Below are 26,328 nucleotides of genomic sequence, written 5' to 3'. Positions count from 1 at the left end.
CACTCAATCTAATATTCAAATAATTTGCTCACAGTGCACACATAAAAATGCATAATAGCTCAAAACTTGTTTATTCTGTCTCTATAATAAAGTAGAGACCAAAATGATATTAGCTAATTCAACAACTGTAAGTGACTGATGACCAAATGGCATGTCAAGTCTGGTTAGTAAAGGAGATTTACAAAAGCACATGGGTTTTAAGAGAATAAGTGCTAAAAGTGGTCATTAGACTGGTAAACAAATAGTTGTTTAAAAAAAATTGTAAAATTAGAATGTGTTCAATGGTATGACATTTCATATCCTTGCACTTCCATGCTATGCCACTAGTGTTGTGGCCTTCACCAGGGGCCATTGCTGTGACACTGCATATATATATTTGTGTCATGTCAAGAAAGTGTACATATGCAGCCTTTCCAGCACCCTTTGATCAAAAGATAAATTAGTTAGATGGTAGGATTTTAACAGCACTTTAATGTATTATTCACTATATTATGTCTACAAAATGGAAATTAACTGTTGTTAACAAAGACACACTGAGGCAGCCAATATTACCTGGCCCAGATGAGTGGGCATTAGACTCCTGGCTCTTGGTTCCATGATCCCATATCAACTGAGCTACCATTATAGTACAAGGTATAATTGTTGTTTTTTATTCAAAAGAAAAAGAACAAAAACAAATTATATTTCTGACAGATATAAAGGTCAAAGTTTGTATAAATATGATCAGAAATGAATAAAATTTGAAGACTTTATGACAGAATGGCCTCTGCCTAGTTTGGTTAAAATTATTCACGAGGATCTGGAGTTGAAAATTTATATCAATAGCTGTGATGGACAACACATAATGGATGATGTATGATGGATGACAGATGATGTATGCAGGATCATATCATAAATTTACTTGACCTGATCTAACCTTAAAACCCTTCTACCTTTTTAGCTCTCTTAGTTTATCTTTAAGTCTGTCTTATCCATCTGGTGAAGTAAGACATCCCTGTTCATCTTTCAAGTTATAAATTTCATCAACTAAATTATGGTCCTTTATAACAATTAATTTTATCTGATCCATATAACACTGTAATTCCTTAATTTGTAGAGGCTGGAGTGCACATATTCCTGATTTCCTAAAGGAAAGCAATTTAATATCATATTTGTTAGATGCTTTATTTTATCTATGTTTAACTTATAGTATAATGTTATCAGTGAGTGATGTCATCTGTAGCTGATTCACTCTCAGAAATCAAGAAAAAGTTGACCGCTCCAATGGCCTAGTGGTTAGAGTATCCACCTCGGATGCGGGAGGTCATGGGTTCGAACCCTAGGCCAAGTCATACCAAAGACTTAAAAAATAGTACTATCAGCTTCCTTGCTAAGCGCTCAGCATTAAGAGGTTAGTGTTAGGACTGGTCAGCCTGGTGTCAGGATAATGTGGCTGGGTGGGACATGATGCTACATATCTGAAGCATGATATCCCAGTGCTAGGCATCACTATAAACTGTATCACTGCAGACAACATAGCAATATGACTAAAAACTTGTTAAAACTATGTTAAAAATCCAAATCGCACACACACATGCACAAGAAAAAGTCCAGTATTTCCTGCTAGTATGGGTTTCTGCATCTTCATTTAAGCTACATGTTTCTTTATTTAGCTCCTTCTAAATATAATTCAGTTTATGAGTCACATTTATCTCTATGATTATATATATAGTTTACCATATCTTTAGCAATAACTAAATCAAAATCTCCACCCATGATTACATAAAGTTTTATTTATATGCAAATTTTATCTTGTATTTCAGAGTCAAAATAGAGAAATCATAAGTTGGCCAATGATGTTGATCAATCTGCTTCACTTCAATTACTGCAGCTAACTTTAACCTGCTAACACATTCATGTTTAATTTATGAATACAAAAATAAGTGCTGCATAAAATTGCAATATAATTTAATCTACCTGGACCATTAGTAAAACAGTCATTCGTAACCCCTTTTGCTTGGAAATGAGCATCTGCAAAAAAAGATATATAATGTTTCTTCCCTTTAAAGAAATTCAAAACATCATGCATGTTGATATTGTTGAAATGCTATTATCTGTAGTCATTTTACTGTTTAGTGGATAATGATTTAGGTTTGATAAAAATTACTGATTATTCACAGTCAAGTCAAATATACCTGTTGTTTTATTCTGAGCTGTCTGCTCATGTACAGAATGTTTAAAAGCTTTTTGTATGGGAGACCTACCACTTTCATTGATAACATAGATGAAGTCCCCACTCCTAACTCCAACAAAATAGCACAAAACTCAACAACAAAATAACACAAAAATTAACAACAAAATAATGCAAAGCTCAACAACAAAATAATGCAAAACTCAATAACAAAATAACAAAAGAGAAAGGAAAAAATGTAGCGGGTACATATGTGAGATTAAAGGAACAATAAGATAAGAAGTGGATATACTTACGTACGAAAACTGTCCAAATGATGCATTGAGATATTGTGCTCTCTCTCTCTCTCTCTCTCTCTCTCTTGGCCGAGTGGTCTAAAGCGCTCTCTGTTACAGATCACTGCCATCTCACCTCTGTCTGCGTAGGTTCGAGTCTCGGATTCGGCCAATGTGGGTATGTGAGAGAGCTTGCCAGTAGCTTCTCGAGGGTCGGTGGTTCTTTCCGGGGTATTCTCGGGTTCTTCCTCCACCATTAATACTGGCCGCCATGTATAGCCTATCGTGTGCTGAAAAATGGCGTTAATCCCTACAACAACAACAATTCTCTCTCTCTCTCTCTCATATGAACACAAGTAGTAAAACTGGCTGTATAAAAAGAGTGGCATCTAATGAAGGGGACAAAATAGTAAAAATATAATATTTTGATGTTGAGCAAGGTGTCGAATGGTCTTGTAAAAGACAGGACCAACCAAATGAGGAGGCTAATGCATATACAAACAGTATCTGGAGAAAGGGAGATAATCACAGCATTTTCCCAAAAAAACGTCAAAGATAAAGAAGTTGTGTGTGAAACAGTTTTGTTTTTGCTATGCTTAGTTTTAACTTGGAACTCACTACTGGTTATATCATGCCAAGGAAATGTGATCTACAGGTAAGTGATTTTCCAAAGGGCTTAATGAGGCTACTAACCTGGGCTAACCTGGTTGGGTATTGACCTGTGACTGTTCTATTAATTACTAGTCCAACACTCTAAACAACTATGCTACCACAGCTCTCTCTGTTTTAAATATAGATATGGAAAATTTATGTAGTAACAAAATACACTGTACATGTAATGCACATACAGTATTTAAATGAATATATATATATATATATATATATATATATATATATATATATATATATATATATATATATCCGAATACTCTATTTAAAATGAGATAAACAGAGTAAACTGTTACACTATACAACATTAACTGTACAACATACACTGTACAACATACACAGTACCTTAATAAATGGCTTACAGAGGCAATATACCATAATAAAAAAAATAAAGGTGCGCGATGCGTGAGAAGGATGATAGAATTTAAAAGTTTTCTTGCAACTGATACAGCCTGATGAAACTAACTGTATCTTGGACTGTTACATTGGGTAAAATATTAGAATTCTTTATCATGTAATGCGTAATCACTGAATAAAAAATCCTTGGTCTTCCCGATATTTATTTTGCAAAAAAAACTTGAATTCACTCTCCTGGAGAAGTTCAGACTTTTTAAATGTTAGCCCAATAGTTAAAAACATCAGATTGCAACAGTTTATAATTTTATTAAGTGTCATCGTGAATAATGAAGCTATGTATGTGATTTAGATTTTTATCTTCAAATATTTTTAGTCATATCGCCACAATGTCTGCAGTGTGGCAGTTTATAATGATGTCTAGAACTGAGGTATCATGCCACAGACATGTAGCATCATGTCCCCACCCAGTCACATAATCCTTAACCAGACTGACCAGTACTAACACCAACATCTTAATGCTGAGCACCAAGTGAGGCAGCTGCTAGTGCCATTTTTATGTCCTTGGTATGACCTGGCTGGGGTATGAAAATGCAACCTCCCACATCCAAGGCAGATGCCATAACCAATTAGTTTACGAGAGTGGTGCAATAATGAAGGTAAATAATGGCTTTTAAAAGAACACAACTGCAGAAAAGGTGATCTTCTGCCAACATTATATTTTTATTTCATAATTAGATTAAATGCTATTATTAAATGGATAATGGATGACAATACAGAGACTGTTTGTCCCAATATACAGATAAGTATTGTTGAAGCAATGAAGTTTTTAAAAGCTACCTTGTCTAAATTGCAAACACTTTTAAATGAGCATTAAAAAACCCCAGATCTGTAAACAAATTTGAATGATACACTTTGTTAGAAATATTCACTAAACTACATTTTCCCACTACATGACAATCAATTCACAATAAATTTGAATGAAACTAATTAAGTGAATTATGCAGAATGAATTGATGAAGTCAAACATGTTATCACAATGGCATAAGAGAAATTTATTTGGATATATTCTACAACAATTACTCTTATGCAGAGTGTTCGTGTATTCAAGATAAACAACCCAATCAATAAGTATTGTAAGGAAAATCAATCAAATAGTTCAACTTTCTTTTGAGTTAATTAAAATGATAACATTAAAAACAAGATAAAAAAAATTCAAAAATGGAGGTTTTAAATAATCAGCATTAAATTATTTATGACTGCATTAAAAGTATCTACATAGCAAAGACTTATTTTGGAAACAGGTACAAAAATGTCTTAAGCAGACATGTTCACAAATACATGTATTTTATATTTTTTGCTAGTTCCTACTCAATTTATTCACAAAAAAATATATTCTTTCTACAATGTTTAATAGTACAACACCAATTAAAGAATATATAAAAGTTTAACAGTTTAATTTCTAACAGTTCAATTACAATTAATTACCCAAAATGAAATGGAATGTTGAGGTATTTAGCAGTTTCCAACAAAAACCAATGCATACTCAAAGGCACAAAATAAATAATTATAAACTAACATGAGAGCCATTATTGGAAAAACAGCTTTCTTTACAGTAAAGATATTTAACCCAGGTTTCAAATAAAAAATTTCATAGAATATTATCGTACATAAAAATATTATTTCATTCAAAATGAAAATTAGACAAGATAAATCTTGTCCATTTTGTAAAGAATCAGCTGAATCCTTATCCATTTATTGTAATCGGTTAAACCTGAACTCTGACAATCATGATAAATGGAAGTGTAATGACCGAATCACGTAGATTTCTGAGGATGATACTGAAGAAGACAGGGACATTTTATATCTATAATGCTTTCCATCTATTAATGACTTTCATCTAATCAAATTGTAATGTCAGGGTTATCAAAAGGATTATGAAAATTGAAGTCTAAGGCAACTGAAAAAGTGATAACTGTGATGGCTTGTGAAGATAAAATATAAAATTTCTCAATGGCTTTACCTTGCCATTCTTTAATTTTATGTGCAGCTGGAAGGAATCAAGAAAGAGATTACAGTTTCTTTTCTATATTAAATTAATAAGCTTAATTCTATTTTAAATCAATAAATTTGCCAAGACACTGGAGAAGAAAAAAAATTAACATATTCCATTCACTGATTTCATTTCCTCTATAAGTAATGCACATACTAGATTTTCTTAAACAAGTGTTAACAAGCTTCATCACTGCAGGTTTAGGATACAAATCTTTAAGTTCATGACCTTCCTCCATCACCATTATCAGTTTTATTAGTTTCCTATTTTAGACATCCATGGCCATTTGTCTTGATATGATCATATGAAAAGAAACCTCGTTAACAAGCCACCGATGTTATAGGTGAAACCAGCAACTCTTCCACTAAAACAGCTGTATCTGCAGTCTTGTGCTTGGCACCAAGAAATTATTTCAAGTGCAATTGGAAAAGTGTACATTATAATTACTTGAAAAATTAAAGAACATTACACTGAAAAACAGCTAATTAATTATGATTTATGATGATTAACATGGATACAAATATTCTTGCAAAATGCAACGAAAGTTACCCAAAATCTTGCCACTTTTTTTCTTAATACAGTATACATGTATAATAAAATGCAGATGTTTCAAATATCACAGAATGGTTTAAAATATGATAGATTAACATTGTGTTGAGTGCTGTTTATTAAACCAAAATATCAGAGCACACAATAAAACAATAATTAGGCACTGGCAATCAATTAACAGGTGTCTTAATCTCATCATCCACTTAAGTCTGGCCTATGCAACTTCACCTTATCCCTTAGCAAAATCACTTGCACTCTTATAGCCCACACACTACATGACTGATACTCATGTTTAAAAATAAATCAAAATAAATGAGACGTTTGCTAACAAAAATATGCATACCGAGGACTTTGCTATCGAAACTTTCAATCCAAAATTAATGTGTACTTTTATGTAGACTTAAGCATCCCAGATAACCCTGAGTGTGATATAAATTTATTTAACTTATCTATAAACAGTTTTTTTATTAATTACCCATAAAGTGTGGATTGTATTCAAACAGTGATGGCCAAAACCTCCTGAAAAACTGCTTTCATAATGAATGTGTGCAGATCATCCACAATAGAAATCAATTGTGCTGTTCTCCACCATGGTCATCTATGTCAGAAAATAATAAAATGTGGCAGAGAGCCACTTGATGATCTATAGCTACAATACTTTTGGTTTGACATACATTGTGGACTTGTTGACAAGGGAGGTAGATGGACTTTATATCATACTAGTTAGTTTTTAGAGTGCTGCCACAAGTCAAGTTAATAATATAAAACCTAGTTAACCTAGTTACCTATAGTCTACATCTGTCAACTCCAGTCACTGGGATTAGTACATTTTAAAGTATGGTTCTTAAAGTACTTGTTTGAGTACAAGTAGTTTTATTATGGTGTAAGTACAAGTAGTTTTATTATGGTATGAGTACAAGTAGTTTTATTATGGTATGAGTACTAGTAGTTTTGTTATGGTGTAAGTACAAGTAGTTTTATTATGGTGTAAGTACAAGTAGTTTATTATGGTGTAAGTACAAGTAGTTTTATTATGGTGTAAGTACAAGTAGTTTTATTATGGTGTAAGTACAAGTAGTTTTATTATGGTGTAAGTACAAGTAGTTTTATTATGGTGTAAGTACAAGTAGTTTTATTATGGTATGAGTACAAGTAGTTTTATTATGGTATGAGTACAAGTAGTTTTATTATGGTGTAAGTACAAATAGTTTTATCATGGTGTAAGTACAAGTAGTTTTATTATGGTACGAGTACAAGTAGTTTTGTTACTGCATGAGTACTAGTAGTTTTATTATGGTGTAAGTTTTATTATGGTATGAGTACAAGTAGTTTTATTATGGTGCAAGTACAAGCAGTTTTATTATGGTGTAAGTACAAGTAGTTTTATTATGGTATGAGTACAAGTAGTTTTATTATGGTATGAGTACAAGTAGTTTTATTATGGTATGAGTACAAGTAGTTCTATTATGGAGTGAGTACAAGTAGTTTTATTACAGTGTATGTACAAGTGGTTTTATTATGGTGTGAGTACAAGTAGTTTTCTTATGGTATGATGGTATGAATATTTGATTTAATTATATCTGATTTAATATATATTTATCTCAATTTAATTGTTTGTCAGTTTGTAAAAAAAAAATAGTTTTCATTACATGATATTGTAATGTAAATTTATTCACTAGAGATGATACATTGCTTAGAAAATAGTTTGACCTTGCCTGTTAGTTTATAAACACCAGGTGTTGATCTAAGTCCTGACCTTGTTTCAGAATTTGTAGCAACCTTCATAAACAAGTTCTATTTTATTTGAAAATGATTGGTTGTCATGATGGGACCTTGTCTTTAAGATATAATTTTTTATTTTATTTTTTATTTCCTAGAGTAAAAATGATTGGTTTTCGTCAGGATCACACTGGGTAAACATGAGCTGTAACAAGTACTTGCTTCTATAAACTTCTAGAAGATGATCATGTGTTTATGTTTTGGAAAGCCCATGTAACCCATGTTACGGAGAATTAATCAGTAGAAGTTGGACCGTTAAATTGTTAGTTTTATGTTGTGCTGTTTGGAGTTATTTCAAATTACTTGGATTCAAAAGAACTAATTCTGTTATTTTTCTGGAAAATATGTGTGCTCATGTAATACTGTGGAACAAGGACAGTTTTTTATTAAAAAAATTTCAGCTATTAGAAACCGTAGTGATAATTTTTATTTGTACAAGGAACTGTAGACTTCAACACTACAGATTGTAGCATATGCCATCATCTTCCATATTGGATTCTTCATCAGGACACGAACGTGAAATCAGAAGAACATTTTGTTATTAGGACAACTAAAATTTTATTCTCTGATTATTTTTGGATCATTGTTGGATTTGATTCAATAAAACCGAAAGCCGTAAGTTCATACTATTTTTATTTTTACAGAATTTTTCCAGGGAAATAAATTACTGTATTTTTCAAAGTTTGTTGTTTTCACTTTCTTGTGTTGCTGTTTGTTCGAGCCTAAACAAGTGACATAAGAATGAGTACAAGCAGTTTAAATATGGCATGAGTACAAGTAGTTTTATTATGGTATGGGTACAAGTAGTTTTATTTTCGTATGAGCACATGTAGTTTTATCAGTGAGTACATGTAGTTTTATTATGGCATGAGTACAAGTAATTTTATTATGGCATGAGTACAAGTAGTTTTATTATGGCATGAGTACAAGTAGTTTTATTATGTCATGATTACAAGTAATTTTATTATGGTGTGAGTACAAATTGTTTTATTATGTTATAAGTACAAGTACCTCTGGTCATCCTGCTTAGGAATAAATGCATTTTTTACAACTGGAGTACTTCTGACATTGCAATTGTATAAAATTCAAAAGACTGACTATTTTCTAAATACTTTGGAACAAATTCAGATTACATTCCACTGCGTGCTACTGATTCCTTTATTCTAAGCATGTATAATTTGTCCAAAACAAGCTAATTGTTATTTTTCCATCCTTATGATTGGTAACTTAAACAAAGGAAAAATTCATTCTGAGAGGAGTCATATATAATAACCAATTAATTTCAAGAATATCAGGTTTAAAGTGAAAATTAAATCTTAATCCTGCATATGATTTTTTTTGTGCCATCAATTTCACATGGCTACATATATCTTAATCTTTTACCATACATACAGACAAGACTCTTAAAAGCAATTAATGACAGTACAGGGGGCATCAACAAACTGCATATCTAATAATGTGTTCACTGTTTAGCTAGATACATATGTAGATAAATTTCAGACTGGAATGAAGTAAATCATAAAAAGACAAGCTTCGGAATTATTATTCAATGCATTGTGCTTTGAAAACACTGACATCATATGCTGTAATTTCATGCTTACCATCTAAGTAACATATACTTAGTTTAACAAAGAAACTGGTGAATAAACACTCCTGGTCTTGACCAGCAGATATCAGTTTCTTTTGTCTTTGAGAACAAAGTAATGTGAAATTCTCTGAGTTTTGTTTTATTTTCTTTAATAGTAATCTGGTACATTTACCAACTTCAGTTTTAAGCTTAAACTATATGTGAGGAAAGGCTTACAACTTTCATTATGTATATTGGATTTAATTTATATTTGATTTGATTTCATTGTTTGTTTGTTAGTTTTAAAAAAAAATTGTATTTTTTTTATTCCATTACATGCTACTGTAATGTAATTTTAATTATTGGAATTTGACATTTTCTAGAAATTAGTTTGACATGTCTGTTTTTATTAATATTACAGCTTTGTATTTAATGCTGACCTAGTTCCCGACCTCAATTCAGAATCAATAAGAGTTGGAAGTAAACAACTTTTTTTATTGTTTTTAATTCTTTCTTAGTGTGGGATTTAAAGAGTGAAATCGAGGTTGTACTGGGAGTATGTGACTTAAGACGTTTAAATAGTCTCTACGTTGTTATTTGAAATTCTGGTTTTACAGGAATTGCGCAGTGGCTAGATTTAATAGTTATGTTTTGGGAGATAGTTTCAGTTGAGCTTTTTAAACACTTAGACATGAAGGTGTTTTCTGTTGTGTCCAGTTAAAGCTAAATTTTAATTTTTCTTCAAATCATTTGGATACTAAGAGATTCACTCTTTTCTCTGGGAATATTTAAGTGCTCATACAGAATTCTTGAACAAAGACATTTATTTAAATTTAATTTGGAATTCGAAACTGGAATATTATTTTCTGTGGTTCAACAAAGAACTGTTGACACTTTAGTACTATATTGACTAGAGTATACTTCATCGCCTTCCATTTTGGATTTTTGTCAGGACTCGAACTCAAATTCATTACAACATTTTGTTACTAGGACATCTAATTTTTAATTCTTGGATTATTTTTGGATTTGATTCAAAAAACCGTAAGTTATTTTCCTCATTTTACCTTGTTTTTCTAGGGAAACAAATTATTTGTTACATTTAAAAAGCTTGTTGTCTTCACTTTTTTCTTGTGAGAGCCTAAAACGTAACACTTTAACTGCCTAAATATCTGTTGTACTCAATGTAAAAAACTATATGTCTGTTGTACTCCATGTTATGTCAAAATGACTGTTGTCTTCCATGTTGTATCTGAATGTCTGTTGTACTCCATGTATATATCTAAATGTCTGTTGTGCTCACATATATGTATAAATATCAGTTGTACACCATGTATGTCTAAATGCCTTTTGTAATACGTGCTATGTCTAAAAGTTGTACTCCTTGTACATGTCTAAATTAGTCCTACATGTAAAACATAGCACATGTTGATTTTGTTTAGACGCCCAAAACAAATATCAGCGTCAGGTCTTACATGTAGGACTAATGTCTAAATGTATGTTGTGCTCTATGTATATGTGATCACCTGAGGATACAATTTATAAAGTAGCTAACTTTCTCTTCCATGACAACATCTTACTAAAGCAAACTTCATCAGCTCCTTTAATGAAATTTACAAGTGTGTTCAACAATCACAAGAATATTCCGGCATTGCTTTGCTTACCTGATGTACTTCCCCTGATTAATGTACGACCCTTTTCTTTATTTCCTGACCAAACCATTGATTCAAATATGTATAACGAAACTTTTGTAGGTTACTTTCGTTTTTCAGCACACACACAACTTCACAAGTTTCACCGTCAATAAATCCGTGTAGGTACCAATCATATACCCAACAAATTGGAATTTTTTTCACATTGTTGAAAACTAACACTTCTTTCACCAAAAGTGTCACTTTAGCAAATAACAGGCATCACTCCGGATAATTAAACATGTTTTGATTGCTAATCATTCTTATGTAGCTGGCAATGGCAGTTCTAGTCTGGTTCCCTGTCATCTCTCCACTGGATTGCTTCATAACGAAGATCAATGGAATGAAAAAAGGTCAGGAAACCAGACTATGGTAGCTCTGACTCAAAGATTGGAACATCTCTCGGCGATTTCCGTCAAGTCTAAAAATAACTCTGTCAGTTTGACGAAAAAGACAGAGGAAGACCTAATGTGCAGGACTGGCCTCAGAAAAATTCCCATTGAATATAATCCCGCTAGCAAAAACGAAACATAAAACATAATCCCTTACTCCACACGAATCTCCGTTAAGCCCTTTTCAAACTTTTTAAACCATCATAAATATACATCTGTGTGCGTCGGCTTTGGACCTTCGAAGCTTTGTACAACCGCTTGCGCTTTGTTTTATCTTTTCAGAGTACCAAATTTACTGTATTTGACCATTATTGTCATATTTTGGCAAGCATTTAAAAGCTAAGCCATAAATGTATTGGATAAACATAAAATTACATAATTAAAAAACATTTGAGGTATATTGACGACAGGTCACATTTTCTTGTTTCTTTCCCTTATCCCGTTTCAAAATAGACCAGCATATCTGTGATGGTTTCCAAAGATTACAACTAAGACCGGCGGCACGATTTACCCAAATGCACCCAAATACCGCCCAAACGGTATGACTAAATTTCGAAAAGTTATCAAAAGTGCGAAAATACTCAAATACTGTTCAAATATACCCAATACTGCCCAAATACTCCCAAACACTGTCCAGAAACAAGCACGTGATAACTTTACAACTAAGATTTTTTTTAATTCTTTGCAAAGTTAAGTTCTGGGTCAAAATGAAATACGTTAAATTACTAAAGCAATTAGAAATTCTTTGTACGAAACGTAACGAACATCTCTAATTACCATTTGCTCTGAAAGTATCGACATAGTCCGGAGCAACATATCTGTCCCTAATTTGCATACTTAATTAAAGATATCTATATTCTAGAAGAATATTAATTTTTATTTGTGGGCACACCTTGGACATTTAGATATAATTAGCTATTGGTCTCGAGTGTTTCTACCCCCATGGCTATTTTTTTCGAAACATTCAAAGGGTTTTATGTGTTCGTCTTCCCACCCTCTGATATTTATGTGTTGTTTTTTCCGTAAAAAAAAAAAAAAAAAAAAACTTGAAAAGAAAATGTATTTATATTATCGTTTTTTGTTGCGGTGGTTTCTCTTAATTTGCTACTTTCTTGAATGTTTCATTCTCTGATGTTCCTGTATATAAAGGACCCCCATTTCCTCCTCTCCCAAAATTCTATAAAATTGATAACTTGTTATATGTTTTGTACTATCACCCATTGATATATTTGTCTTTTTATGATTACATAAGATGATCCTTATTTCCAGTGATGGTGGCCAACGATCTTCCTACTGTCCATGTTTGCTATGTATATGATATAATGTTTTGTCTGCTATATAGCTTATGTGTCTGGGCTGGCCTTTGTGTGGTAATGTTTTTTCTTTTGGTAATTTGGTGTTTACTTCTCCTAGAAAAGATATATACTCTGATGATCAACACACACACACACACATATATATTATATATATATATATATATATATATATATATATATATATATATATATATATATATATGATACATATGCATACATCATTACCTTTGGCTTTAATCCTTGAATGCATGCATACGTAAATAAATATACTGACAAATATACCCAATTACCTCAAAAAGTATGTTTAAATGCTGCTAAAACATGCCGATACTATCCAAATGCTATAACATATATTTAAATATAACCAAATATACTCGGATGTTTCTATCGTATCTTACAACTTCAGTCTTTATTTTCAAAGGCCTGATAATTATTTCTTTTTTTTTTTGATTCAATTCAAGTTGAATTTCCGCTGCTGAGTTTGTTCGGCAGTTTCTTTCGTTCCATTTTATGCAATCTCCGCCAATTTAAATAACCTTAATTTGTCCTAATTATTGCGTGTTAAATGTTAATGTTTGCCATTTCTAATACCTAAAATAAACTCGTTAACTTGATTGATCAAGGGTGGAATTATCGTTCTGCTCTTCAAATCGTCATGTGAAGTCATTATTTGATAATTTACGGTCATGGGCTGAATTAATGACATCATCCTTGTTTTTTCCGAGTTCTCTGTCGTAACGGATAAGCAATTGTATTGCGAAAGGCACAATACTGCGCGTTTTTGGTAACTTTTGGCGCTATAAAGGTGATTATATTCATATACAGTATAATATAGCACCCATTTCATAAGAATTTCTTAGCAATGCTTCAGTATTTTTCTTGCATAGGGTACCATGCAGCCCTTTTTACGGGTAAATTTTTATACAGTGTGTAGCATGGTACATCCACTCTCAGATTTCATAAAGCAGGATGCCTGCCTGCCTTCACCTGTATATATTGTCTGCTCTGTTTTTGTCTTACAGATTTAGATCATGGAGAAGAGAAAGTGTAAACCATATAAACTGTGGAAATATGGGAATGACAACCATTTCAGCTTGTCTAGCTTGCTCCAATTGCCATTCAGGAATACATGTCAGATATGCACTACTTGGACTGAATGTCATTGGGCTGCAGTACATCTGGCACGTAAGGGGAAGGCACAGAAACACACGTTAAGTGACAAGGATGCCATTAGTATACATGCTGATATCATAAATGTGAATGATTTACATTTAGAAGGGTATCACACTCCAGAAAGCTCATCAGCCACGACATGATAAAAGCTATTCCAGTAAGCAACAGTGACGGATCTGACTTGACACTCACTGCCTCAACCTGACATGCCTATCTGGATGAACCAATAGGCCTGACATTCACAGGGTTGATGATCTATCATCTTTATTGAATATATTTTTGATCAAGATCAACATCAAAGCAAGCCTACTTAGATAATATCCTGCACATCAGAAGTATGGCCTGGTTTTTTGAGAACAGAGAAGTGCTGGACAATGTAATGCAAGATAAAATGGCACTGCTCCATCATGACTGGACCCTGTCATACATTTCAGATTGAAACAGGTCATTACCATGGCTGTTGTTACCAAAGATAGAAGGTCTTTGTCCAGTTTCCCAAGCTCATACCTCAAAGGCACTCTCTTGGATCAGAATGACTAGCATAGTGCCATAGGTCTCTCAATGCACCAAGTGCCCATTTGAGTGCCCCAGTACATAGGATGTGGATTTACTGCATTCTCTTATTTGGAAGAGATTGTATTCCAATCAGGATGTTCGACAAGCATTGTGGTCCACCCATTGCGACAATCTACTCAAGCTTCATCTCAAATTGCACTGGGGGCAGCAGCACCACCCAATTCAGCTAGAGATAATGAAGTATATTCACAGCCTACAACATCTTTCCTAGATCTCACTAGGACAATAGAAGACTGTGCCTTATGTGTGTCACTTTAAGAAATCTTTCACTTGATGCTACCAGAGTTTTCTTCTCCTCATTTTCCATAAACAGCCTGGTCTGAAGTTTCAGCATCAGTTGATTTTCTTATCAGGAAGTTCAAACTCTTACCACAGTCTAAATAAAATATTGACCGTTTGCTTATTCTGACAAGTAGAGGACCCTAGTGTCAACAAACTCTTCTTTTCTCAGTGATGCCATCGATCCCAGTTTAGCAGAAGGTTCTATAAGACACACACTCTGGTTTTTACATGGACAACACAGCAGAAACATTGCAGCCTTGGGGATGTCAAAACTCTATTATGTATGCATACACTAGATGCTGTTTAATGACACAACACTTGGTGTAGAATGTTGTGGCAGTGCAGTTGCTTCTGTGTTGGATATGGTATGAATAGTGATCTTTTAATAGACAGAAAACACTTTATCATGTCCCATTTTGAATCCCATAGGACACTTTTGGGGGTGTCTATTTCTCAAATGGAACAGGTCCTAAACAGAGGAGCTTAGCACACCCTGGCTAGTGCTGTAACAACAGCAGCAAGCATGCAGGTGGCTGAGAGAAATGTAGCACTGTCCATCTTCATCTTTCTGAAAGACCACCACAGGTCAAGATAAAATCACAGCCATACTTATATAATCTCTTCTTCCATGGTACTTCCATGGGCAGGTCAAAGAAATACATAAACAAGCCACCAAAGAGACAAATGTCCCCATATACATCCTCAAGCACTGAGGAGTGATTTTCATTTAAAAAAAACAAAATGATAGAAACTATGTCTCTAGCACATAGTGGACAGGGAAGCAGTCCTACCAATCATATATCCATAGAAGGTCACAGTTCAAAAGAACAAAAGTGGACAGGAGGGAGAGACAAGGCAATTGTTTTGACCTATACTCTCCTCATGCCAGCATCACTGTGACAAAACTGACACCATTTTAACACTCCCCTTATCTGGTATATAAGATGGGGAAGGCTCTTATTCTTTGCTATAAATTTGGAAAGTAATCGTCATGATGATCAGTGGAGTATGCAAGTGGTTTCAGAGGGCATTATTATCATGTTCAATGGACCTCCTCCAATGACCAGGGTCCTTTCAGCTACAGATGTCCCTAAAGACACATTCAAGGGCATTCAGTAACAATAAGTAAGAGACCATTTTGTCTCAACTCATGGTTCAAAATAGTAACACAAACGTTGGTTTTAAATGCTATTCACGAAGCAGACTTCACTGGCAGAATAAACCTGCAAGAAGGGTATCTGCATGTCTTACTTTGCAAAGTTCCGGGAATTTCTGGCATTTCGCCTTCAGAAAATTTTTACCAGCTTACTGCAATAACTTTCAGACTAAAGTCGGTCCCTAGCTGTGATATCAAATATCTGGACAACATCATGTTAGTTATATCCTGGATCATAACATGATAGCAATTGTTACTCTCCTCTTCAGCCTCGGATTTCTTGTCAAAACTACATATCCGAGTTCATACCAGCTCCATTTTATCCATTTAGCTATGCAGTTAAAAACACACATAAACAGAGTATATCTCTCTGAGGGATGTTCAACGAAAATTAGTTCAATGGTGGTTTCAGTTCTTGCACAGGACAATCCTTTATGATTTATTAACCTACTGGATTTGTTCAGTGCAGCAGCCGACTTCAACATCACAGTTCGCCTTTTTATGATACCATTGCAAATCACTACGGTGTCCAAGTCGAGACAGAGTTTACCCCTTCAACCAAAATAGAACAATATATATATATATATATATATATATATATATATATATATATATATATATATATATATATATATATATATATATGAGGTTCAACATCAGAAGATAGACAACCTCCACTGGGTCAGGTTATGTGTTCCCTTGTAAGTACAACCTCTGGAGGTTATGGTGTATACAGATGTAAGCACAGAGGGCCAAGGTGCACATCTTCCATCATTTGAAGAGGCTAATGGAGTGTGAACCACTTAGGATTGTCTTTTGAATATGAATGCCTGGAGATGAGAGTTATACTAAAAGCATTTAATTGGTGGCAGGAGCAGCTGCACGGAAAGGACGTTCTCATTCTGTCCAACAATTCCACTATGGTGAATTGTCTCAGACTACAGGTGGGATCAAAACACTAGACCTTTGCATTCTTGTTTGAATTTTCTAATATGGTGTCTTTGACGACAAATCCACCTACAAGTTTATATTCCATTCCGACTATTACTGGACTAGCTGTATCAGAAGAATCAACTATTAGAAATGTTAGGGTCACTTCATCCCTAGGTTTTCACTCACATATGTGCCCGCTGAGATGGTGGATCTATATGTGACAGGATATGCTGCAACACTCCCATCCTTTGTCTTTCCATTTCTGGATCTGAAAACCTGGGCAATCGATGTTCTTTTCTTACATTGGAACAGTTTAGATGCATACACTTACCCATGAATACTTTGATTTCAAAGGTAATACATAAAAACAAGAGAATAAAAGACCTCATAAATCTTTCAGCGGAAATCTCCAGGAAAATAGAGATAAGTCCTCATTTTCTCATGCAAACATAATTGCAAGCATTCTATCCCAATCCAGAGTTCTTGAACTTGCACATAAAACAAATCCACAAGAACAGTTCTCTCAGCTAGTGCTGGGGTGAATTGCTTGAGACGGCCCTCCACTTTGAACGTGTACTAAGAAAAAGGGCGACTTTTCACATTAATGGTGTGAGTGTAAACACATAGTTCCACTGCAGCCACCTATATCTCAAAAAGCTTATTTCCTAATTTGGATGTTTGATGACAATCAGTTAGCACCAATCATGATAAAAGGCAAAACAAACAAGATTGATTAATAAGAAGAAGAAGAAGAAGAAGAGGAAGACAGCTTTACCGATATCTATTCACTTCTAAGTCAATGACATTTTTACATATATTGCTAAAACACTGAGCTGCAAAAACTGATGCACTGGTCAGTGAGGATTAACACCTAGACAAAAATAAAGCACAGATAGCAAACAGCAGACCTTTACCGATTACGCAGATTCTAGTACCGATATTAGTAAAGAATCAGCGATTGCATTGTACTTTTCACACTTTTTTTTACCTGTTGTCTGTCTCAGATTTATTTAATATGTTTGGAAACTATAATAATCACAATTAAGACGCAAATACAAGTCTCTACTATCAGAACTCTTTCCTATGCCTCCAGTCTAAAAAGCGCTTAACGTGTCTAACGATTTTAACAGTTTTTGTAATGAATACTGAGACACTCCTGACTGAACTACCCCAGGCGATTATCTGTCAACTTCCTATGGGACCAGAAAACATCTACCACCATAAGGTATATGCGCAAGAACAGCAACAAATAATAAGATAATTACAACATGCAATACCTATATAAACGGCAAAGTCTTTACTGGTGATCAATAATTCGGGTGCTTAGGGATTTATTTGTACGCTAATGTTATTACAATCTATTTATTTTAATCTTAGCATTGTTTTACTAAATTACCTGCTGTATACAATTTATCTCAGTGTCACACAAGTAAGTTTTTGGTAGTTATTGTTTCATCTTGTTTCACCATAATCTGTTTTCCATACCCTTCTATCAATTTATTACGACTTATACAAAAAGATAAGCTATGCGTAAAATGGCGTATGTTCACTGTATGCATTGTGCTTGTAAAGTTAGGCCACGAGAGCATGCGATTGCTTGTGACGTGTGTGGGTTTTGACAACATCGCACGTGCAACACTGGTAAGTACACTTTTAAATATATTCATAAAGTTTAATATTAACAAGACTATGCTTAAGCTATGAAGGTAATATGCAATATTGCCTCCAATATCAACCATATTTGATACCATATATGCGTTTGACCCTTAGAACTGGTTGCAATCAACCATAGTATGTGAAACAATCGTAATGCTTAAAACACACGTTTGTGCACTAATTTTAAATATGTTATATATTGTGTGTTATGAGAGGACGAAGTTATGAATATTTTATTACATGAATGATATTGATAACAATTATATAGTTGTTCTGATTTTTACAGCTGAACGATGACTTCATCAACGCTCCTGACTTCTTGGTAGCTGACATCAGAGTGGATGGGGAGCGACACTTCCTGCTGGCAATTGAATATCAGTTAGGACTTTTGCGAGAAGCGAAATGGTGGTACATAGATGGAACATTTAAGGTAAATCATTACGTTGTATTCATTAGTTTTTTGCTGTCCGAGTACCAGTTATTACTGAGCTCCAGATTTTGTCGGTTTTAAATTTATAATAACACGCAGTAATAGCCTTCATGCCAATTTTTTTAAATAAGTGTGGGTATAACTTCCAGGTCCTGGGGAGCCATTCAGACAACAGGGACAGCTCATGTCCATCCATGCCTTCATCGCAAGGAATGGCGCACAGAAGCAGTTGCCGTTTGTGTTTTGTCTAATGAGCCGGAAGACGAAGTCAGACTTAGATGGCTGTAAGCCATTATGTTCAAGCTTTCTTTCTCTCTACCTGTTACAAAATTCACTGACATTTCCAGCATGTTTATTGGATAGATATAGGATAGATATAAGAAACAGTAACACAATAAATACTGTATGTGATGATACGATGTTGTGATATCTCGAACTTGAAACATACGTCTCTTCATTGTTTTTCCAGCATTTGTATTTCTTTCCAAGAATTAAATGATGAGTCATTGGTTGACAAGTGAATATCTATGTATGCATGTTTTTATAGTTCGGTGATTATTTGTTGCTGTTATTGTAGAATTGTTTACTATATTTTGCAGTTAAATTTATTTGACAGCCATTATGATCAATATTGTTTTAGTATTTATATTAGATTTTAATATTCATGTATTAGCAATAATGATTGTTATTATAAAAAAATGTATAAATCTGAATTGGCATTTGCGTTTGTTTGTCTTTTGTTGCTTATACTAGTGAGGAATGATATCATTTCTTCCTTTTCTCTTTCTAACCCATCATAAAAAAATTACTGTTGATTTTTTAAAATAAATAACCTCTTAATTCTTTTCCAGTTGTGACTTGACTTTCGTTGCAACCACAACGCAAAAGCGGTGCCTACATAATATAACAATATAACAAATGTCTGTTTAAAGCATAAATTATAATCAACGCAAGTAAACTACGCATACACGTGTATTAACGATATTGAATGTATGTGAAACAGAAAGAGTATATAATCTTCGCAAATGAAACTATTCATCCATCATTAATGAAATCGTCATTACTTAATTAAGGCATTACCTTGACAAAGTTAGCAAGCACAAACCACACGTGGGTGACACTAACTCGTATTGAGTCTTGGTATGTTATAACAAAGATATTGATTCGCTTTACTTCCAATGTTTTCTTACACAATTATTATTTGCCTTCTTTGTTCATTTTACATAGAACGTGTAGCAGTGTGTGGCAATTACTTTCATGATCACTTGGCGTACGATTGTGACGTATATACTCACAATGATTCTCTACTGCACGTTATTTATAGACATTTCACAGTAAAACAAGGATTTGATATTTACGTAATAATTACTTATATTAGACGATACTAGTAACTGGTAATTGATGTCTAAATGGGCCTTTTTTTGGGTCGGGCCTTTTCAGACCGGGCCTTTTTAAGCACTAGTCCGTTTTGGTCGTGGACCCTTTTGGTACCAGTCCGTTTTGAACCTGATCCACGGGTACTAAACTGGCTGAATAAGACACTGTTTCAATCGCTCTTGGGGGTTTCATCGGTTCACCTGTCATACACGACCAGCTCACCTGCTTCCTACGTGCACTAACAACGCAGGCAGAATCAGCAAAATACATGCGTTATCAGCTGACTCGAACTACTTGCAGTTCGTAGAAGGATTGGTAAGAGTTACTCATGACACCCCCACCCAACCCCACTTACATTGCCAAGAATACCGGTACGCTTCCACTCATGGGAAATTGGGGTTCTTTTTTCTATGAAACCCCTGACTATTCTGGACACTTTAAATCCAATTTGTCTACAGTGAGAGCTCTTAAGTGGTACCGGAAAAGCACCAAGCTAGTTGTCATGGGAGATCATATCACTTCTTACCTATCAAAGAAGGAAATGATGACATATCAGTACAGACACTTTCATCTGGTATAAATGGATTGTCCACATTGCTAATTGCGAATTAACCAATTGTTAAATTAACTTGCTACACATCTTGACTCGCGAAATTGCAACAAACAATACCTTTAAGTGAAACTTTTCCTTAACTGATATTATATAAGCTGTGGGTTGGAGAGTCAACTATCTCAAGCTTTTATTTTGGAGATTTTGCTGCCCAAAAGGCTGAACAAGACCTGGTGGGTCATATTACTGTGGCTCAACAGGTTATTGTCCCGGGATGTTCAAAAGCTTTACAAGGACATAACTTCATGACTTTTGCTAGATTTCCCTTTCAAATCTGCACCATAGCATAGGAGACAATGCTTCAGCCATGTTATCTATCTAGAAGCTGCCATACATACTTTAGGGGACTGAAAATGGTCTATCTAGGGTACAGGAGATATAACTTGCACCAGTTCTTCCATCAAGGTGTTATGATCAGATAACATATTTGTAGATGAAGTCAATTATTTCTAGTAAAATATGTTTCTTGGACAATACTTATCACAGCATAATGCATAAGCACCCTTTCAGCATCCCCACAGCTACATCCATATACAGAGCTTGCACTCTGCTCCAGCAGTAACTGAAGTATTCATGGGATTTGGAGCTAACCCAGGTATCAAAGTGGATCACTCTAAGTGTCACCTACGTGGGCAGGTAACATATCTTCTTGCCTAAAACCTATTGAGCATGGGAGGGCTGTATTTGTGAAAAGGTAGTAGTTCTTCTAAATTGGTATTATGATCGGGTAGTGCTAAGTATAAATCAAAATTATATTTTACTAGAAGAAATTGATTTCTTTTTATTTAATCTTTTTTCTTTGACTAATTATCACTATGCTGTATGTAAAAGAATCAATATTATTAAAAAGAATAAATATTCATGCAAGCTGTAAACACATTTGTTTTCTGATGCATTTTTTACTGTAATAATTGTATTAAAATAGCATGTATGACCCTTACCAATTTCATTAATAGCATATACATGTGTTATCCACATTTTACAGTTTTACAACTTTCACTATTTTAGTGTTGTGTGTTACAGGTCTTTACTCTTGAAATAAGTAACAGAAAAGAGTGAAAGAAATGTATTTCCCAAGAATAAAAAGTGAAAATGAGAAAAAAGAACTTACTGTAGTGTGAATTAAAACCCCAAATAATCCAAGAATTACAGATACAAGTCCTAGTAATTTAAAGTTATGAATAAAATTTAGTAGAATTCCTAAATAAATCCAAAAGCTGAAGACGATGATGTGTTGGTGGTAGCTTAAAAAGTGGTGATGTGTCAACAGTCTTTTGTTGAATCACAGTAATATAATTCCAGGTCTGAAGTCACTATAAATTTCAGTGAATGTCTCTATCCAATAATTTTATCAGAGCACTTTTGTATTTACAAAGAAAATATTCACTTGAATTCAGTAATTTGAAGAAATAAACTTAAGCCAAAAATTACTGGTCACAACATATAATATGATTGTGCTAAGACTTAAATAATGAACAAAATAATCCACTCAGCTAGAAGATTATATAATCCTCTATTTGACCTCTGGTCACAATTAGTATTTTCTATTAAAAAAATTATTTAATGGAAAATATCCTTCTGTAATGATCCTAATATTTACAAAATAAAAACCATAACCTGGATTAGTTGCAGGAAATTCAAAAACCTAGACACAAGTAAACATATTTACTTCTTCTATTAATAATGATCCTGACATTACGCCCATACACAGAGAGAATAATTTAGCTATGCATTAGTTGTTTATACAGAATAAAATTTAAAAAAATCAATTTGGGTCAAGCAGAAATTAACTCAGTTTTGGACAAGGTCAAGTCGAGCATACTATGCTACATTACAATAGCATGTAATGCAGTAATAAAAACAAATACTTAACAATGTAAATTAAATATACATAACATGTGAATGTTTCTGAAACCATTTTGCATGAATATAGGATGAAATAAGTACACATTCTGTTGCTGTAAAAATATATATATATATATATATATATATATATATATATATATATATATATATATATATATATATATATATAAGAAAAGGCAAGTTTGTTAGCAAATCTATGAATGGGTCATGTTACTTATATTTGATTTGTATTGTGTTGGATTTTCTCCATGATAATGTTATATATTTCAGAATGAGTCAGTAATTGAGTTTAAGTTCTACCTGACTAATGTCTTTTTATTTCGTAAAAAACATATTGCATAACTAATATATCTTTATGATTTTGGATTATGTATTAAGATCATTATTACATGGAGGTGAACAAGATTACAGTTGTTGAGCTATAGGTTGTTTTGAAGGTTGTAGTTTTTTATTTTTAAATTAAGAATGTTCTTAAGTTGTCTGTGAACTTGATAGGAAAATTACCCTCATCCTGGCTGTATTATTGTGTCTTATCATTTCATATTAGTGTTTTTTATTTCAAAGTTACCCATTCTTATCTTAACACCCAAAGTGTTATCAGTCTTACTGTTGTTTAGTTTTTGAGAGGATTTATTTTTTAAATTATTCACTGGCACTACAAAGTACTCAGTAAATCTGAACTAAATCGCTATCTTTGATTATTGTGAATGCATTAAAGGACATTTTAATTTTATCATTGTAATACATCAAGACTGTTGACACATTTGCACACTGAATGTAATTGGCAAATCAGCTCATTCAAGACTGGAATTAATTTGGAACATCACTGGAATTCATGTAGAGCTTGTTAATACAATCAGTCCATAAATTATCATTTTCTTTATTTAGAAATATTTTCTTGTTAAATAAAAAGTGTGACAATATCATAATTTTTATAAAATAAATACCTGTAAAACATAGTTATGCCTCTTATTTGATATCATACCATATGGGAAAATTACTGTTATATTTTATTTAAAAAGGACAAAATATGTTATGAGATAAATATTTTTGTTACAAGTTTAAGTTTTATTCTTGTTTCCTTGTAACTACCAGGTATATTTTGTAAGAATGTAAATACTCAAATGAGCCTCATGGCATAACCTTTTTTGTTAAAAATGACCAAAAGTTTCCTTAGTATTTTATATTTTTATATGGCAGTATTTTATCTTAAAACTTCGTGATATACAAAATTTTGGTTGTTTCTTTTGCAAGGCAGCTTCTTTCCTATGATAGACTCCACATCATTTCTTTCCTATGACAGATGTAGTAGGGACTTTTTATATGATTTAACTGTTTTCCAATTTTCTAGTCTTGTACACAGCCATGTTGAATAGAATCCACATCTTCCAAAACAATACAAGCATAATCTTTACAGCACACTGACCCCATGACCTTATGGACATTAATCATTTGGTTTAACAGGTCTAGCTCTATGGTCTATGTAAGTGAGAACTGGCATTTGTGTTTATGCAAATTAATTAAATGATTATTTACAGGACTTACAATTAGTTTTATATTTTGAAAATGCTGATGATATTAGAAGCAAGATAGTATATGAAGTTTCTCTAATTAGCAAGAGTCATAATCTTATATATAGATTTTAAAGAAATAGATATTTTATACTTGAACTCTGGCAGTCTTTGCCAACCCTTACACATAAACTACATTTATTTAACATTTATATTTTGAGGAAGAGGGGTTGAAAGTGAGTGTGAGTCTGATCAGATATATTATAATCATTTATATGTTTTCAAATCAACTTCTAGACAACTCATTAGTGAGATATCAACCAATATGTTATTATAACAGACTCTCTAAGCGTACCCAAATCCTTTGAGACTGGCACAACAAAAGGCAGAGGTAACATGCTAGAAGAAACAATAATATCCATCAGAGAGATTGAAGGAAAACAACAAAGTGTCGAATTCCTATGGGTGCCCTCGCATATTAATCTAACAGGAAATGACAAAACTGACCAGCAAGCAAAACTAAACCTCATGAACAACTCACTAACACATCTTGATTACAGTGTACAAGAGGTATATAGTCAAATAAGAATTAAAATAAACAAGAAATGGCAACAACTCTGGGAAAATACCAACAAGGGCAGACACCTATTCCAGCTACAAAAAGAGGTCAACAGAACAATCACAAGAACTAAAGACATAAAAACTACTGACCTACGCATTATTAATAGGATAAAACCAGGAAAAACTTTACTAAAAAGCAGTTTTGGAAAACATCTCAACAAAGAAACAAACCAAAACACAAACTGTCCATATTGCCCAACAATGGAAATATTGGACCATATATTCAACACTTGCACAAGATATCATAACCAACAAACTAACTTTCATAAAATACAGCATAAACCCGGAAACCCTACAACATACCCAAAAATATTAAAAAAGGCATAAAATAAAACATATAAAAATATAATATGGTACCTTAAGCAAATTAACAAATACAACAAGATATAACAAACATAATAAAATAAAAACGGAACAGAGAACAAAACGTCAAGCACTAGATAGATAAATAAAAAATATAAACAAATTCAGCCCTATCATAACCAGGAAACAGGCTAACAAACTTAAATTTAGGGAATAAAAAAGGGCTAGATGTCCTTGAAAGTCCTTGTGACCCAAAATACTTGGCAAAGACATCAATCTTAACAAAATAGACTTAGCCTGGAAAAGTAACAAATAACTCAGTTAAAAACTAGAAATAACCTAAATAACTCAAACAAAAATAGAAATAACCAAATAACTCAAACAAAAATAGAAATAACCAAATCACAACAAAAACAGAGCTAGCCTGAAAATAACACCACAAGAGTAAACATAGCCACATTCTAAACAAACATCAACCACCATACAAGACTAAAGCGGTACGGTAAGACCGCTAGCCAAAAGGCATGTCCATATCACTTTAAAACTTTTTTTTTAAATGTGTGTATATATAGGTATATGTAAGTGTGTGTATATTACTAATTAAAAAATTCTTCCACTGCATGTTTGCATGTGTTCAGGCTACTAATACAATAATAAACAAACAGGTCTGACAAAACTAAACAAATAACTCTCCAACTTCACTTTGCAAGAAACAATAATATATAGAAGGTGGCTAACCCAACAACCAGGCCCGGTTGCACAAGGTGACAAAGATTGGCAATGTGTAAACAAACATCACCAAGACTTAGGTCCCCACAAGAATTAAGAATATAAGTTGACAAAAGACCGGTCATCAGGCCCACCGCACAAAGCAGAAATAAAATACATAAAAGATATACAGACCCCAAAACTATTAAAACACAATATTTAAAACCCAACATTACCCACAAGACCAACATATTATAAAAAACAAAATTATAGAGGCACAATGCAATTTCAAATTTCAAAAAGTAAAAAGAAAT

The 26,328-nt window shown here is 33.2% G+C and overlaps 1 protein-coding gene and 1 long non-coding RNA gene across 4 annotated transcripts in view; one reads left to right on the top strand and one right to left on the bottom strand.

The window, feature by feature from the left end:
• The window catches only part of LOC149794593 (uncharacterized), a 91,221-nt gene that overhangs the window by 50,245 nt on the left and 14,648 nt on the right, over window positions 1-26,328 (bottom strand). The window contains exons 1-2 of one of the 3 annotated variants that reach the window (XM_089968882.1): window positions 11,078-11,398; window positions 1,957-2,010 (exon numbers count right to left, since the gene is read on the bottom strand). The exons of 1 other annotated variant lie outside the window; for it this stretch is intronic. The gene's annotated coding sequence lies outside the window, so the exon portion shown is untranslated. Of the gene's footprint in view, window positions 1-1,956; window positions 2,011-11,077; window positions 11,399-26,328 lie in introns of those variants that run through there. One more of the 3 variants, XM_089968881.1, reaches the window with a different exon arrangement.
• Window positions 13,503-19,730, top strand: LOC149794594 (uncharacterized). Its single transcript, XR_016422639.1, has 3 exons — window positions 13,503-13,596; window positions 18,875-19,018; window positions 19,168-19,730. It is a non-coding gene; the product is annotated as an uncharacterized LOC149794594 (long non-coding RNA).

This window comes from Sinohyriopsis cumingii, chromosome 8 (genome assembly GCF_028554795.1).
Source record: "Sinohyriopsis cumingii isolate HCF-2022 chromosome 8, ASM2855479v2, whole genome shotgun sequence".
Classification (NCBI taxonomy): Eukaryota; Metazoa; Mollusca; class Bivalvia; order Unionida; family Unionidae; genus Sinohyriopsis; species Sinohyriopsis cumingii.
This window is presented reverse-complemented; position numbering and strand designations above follow the sequence as displayed.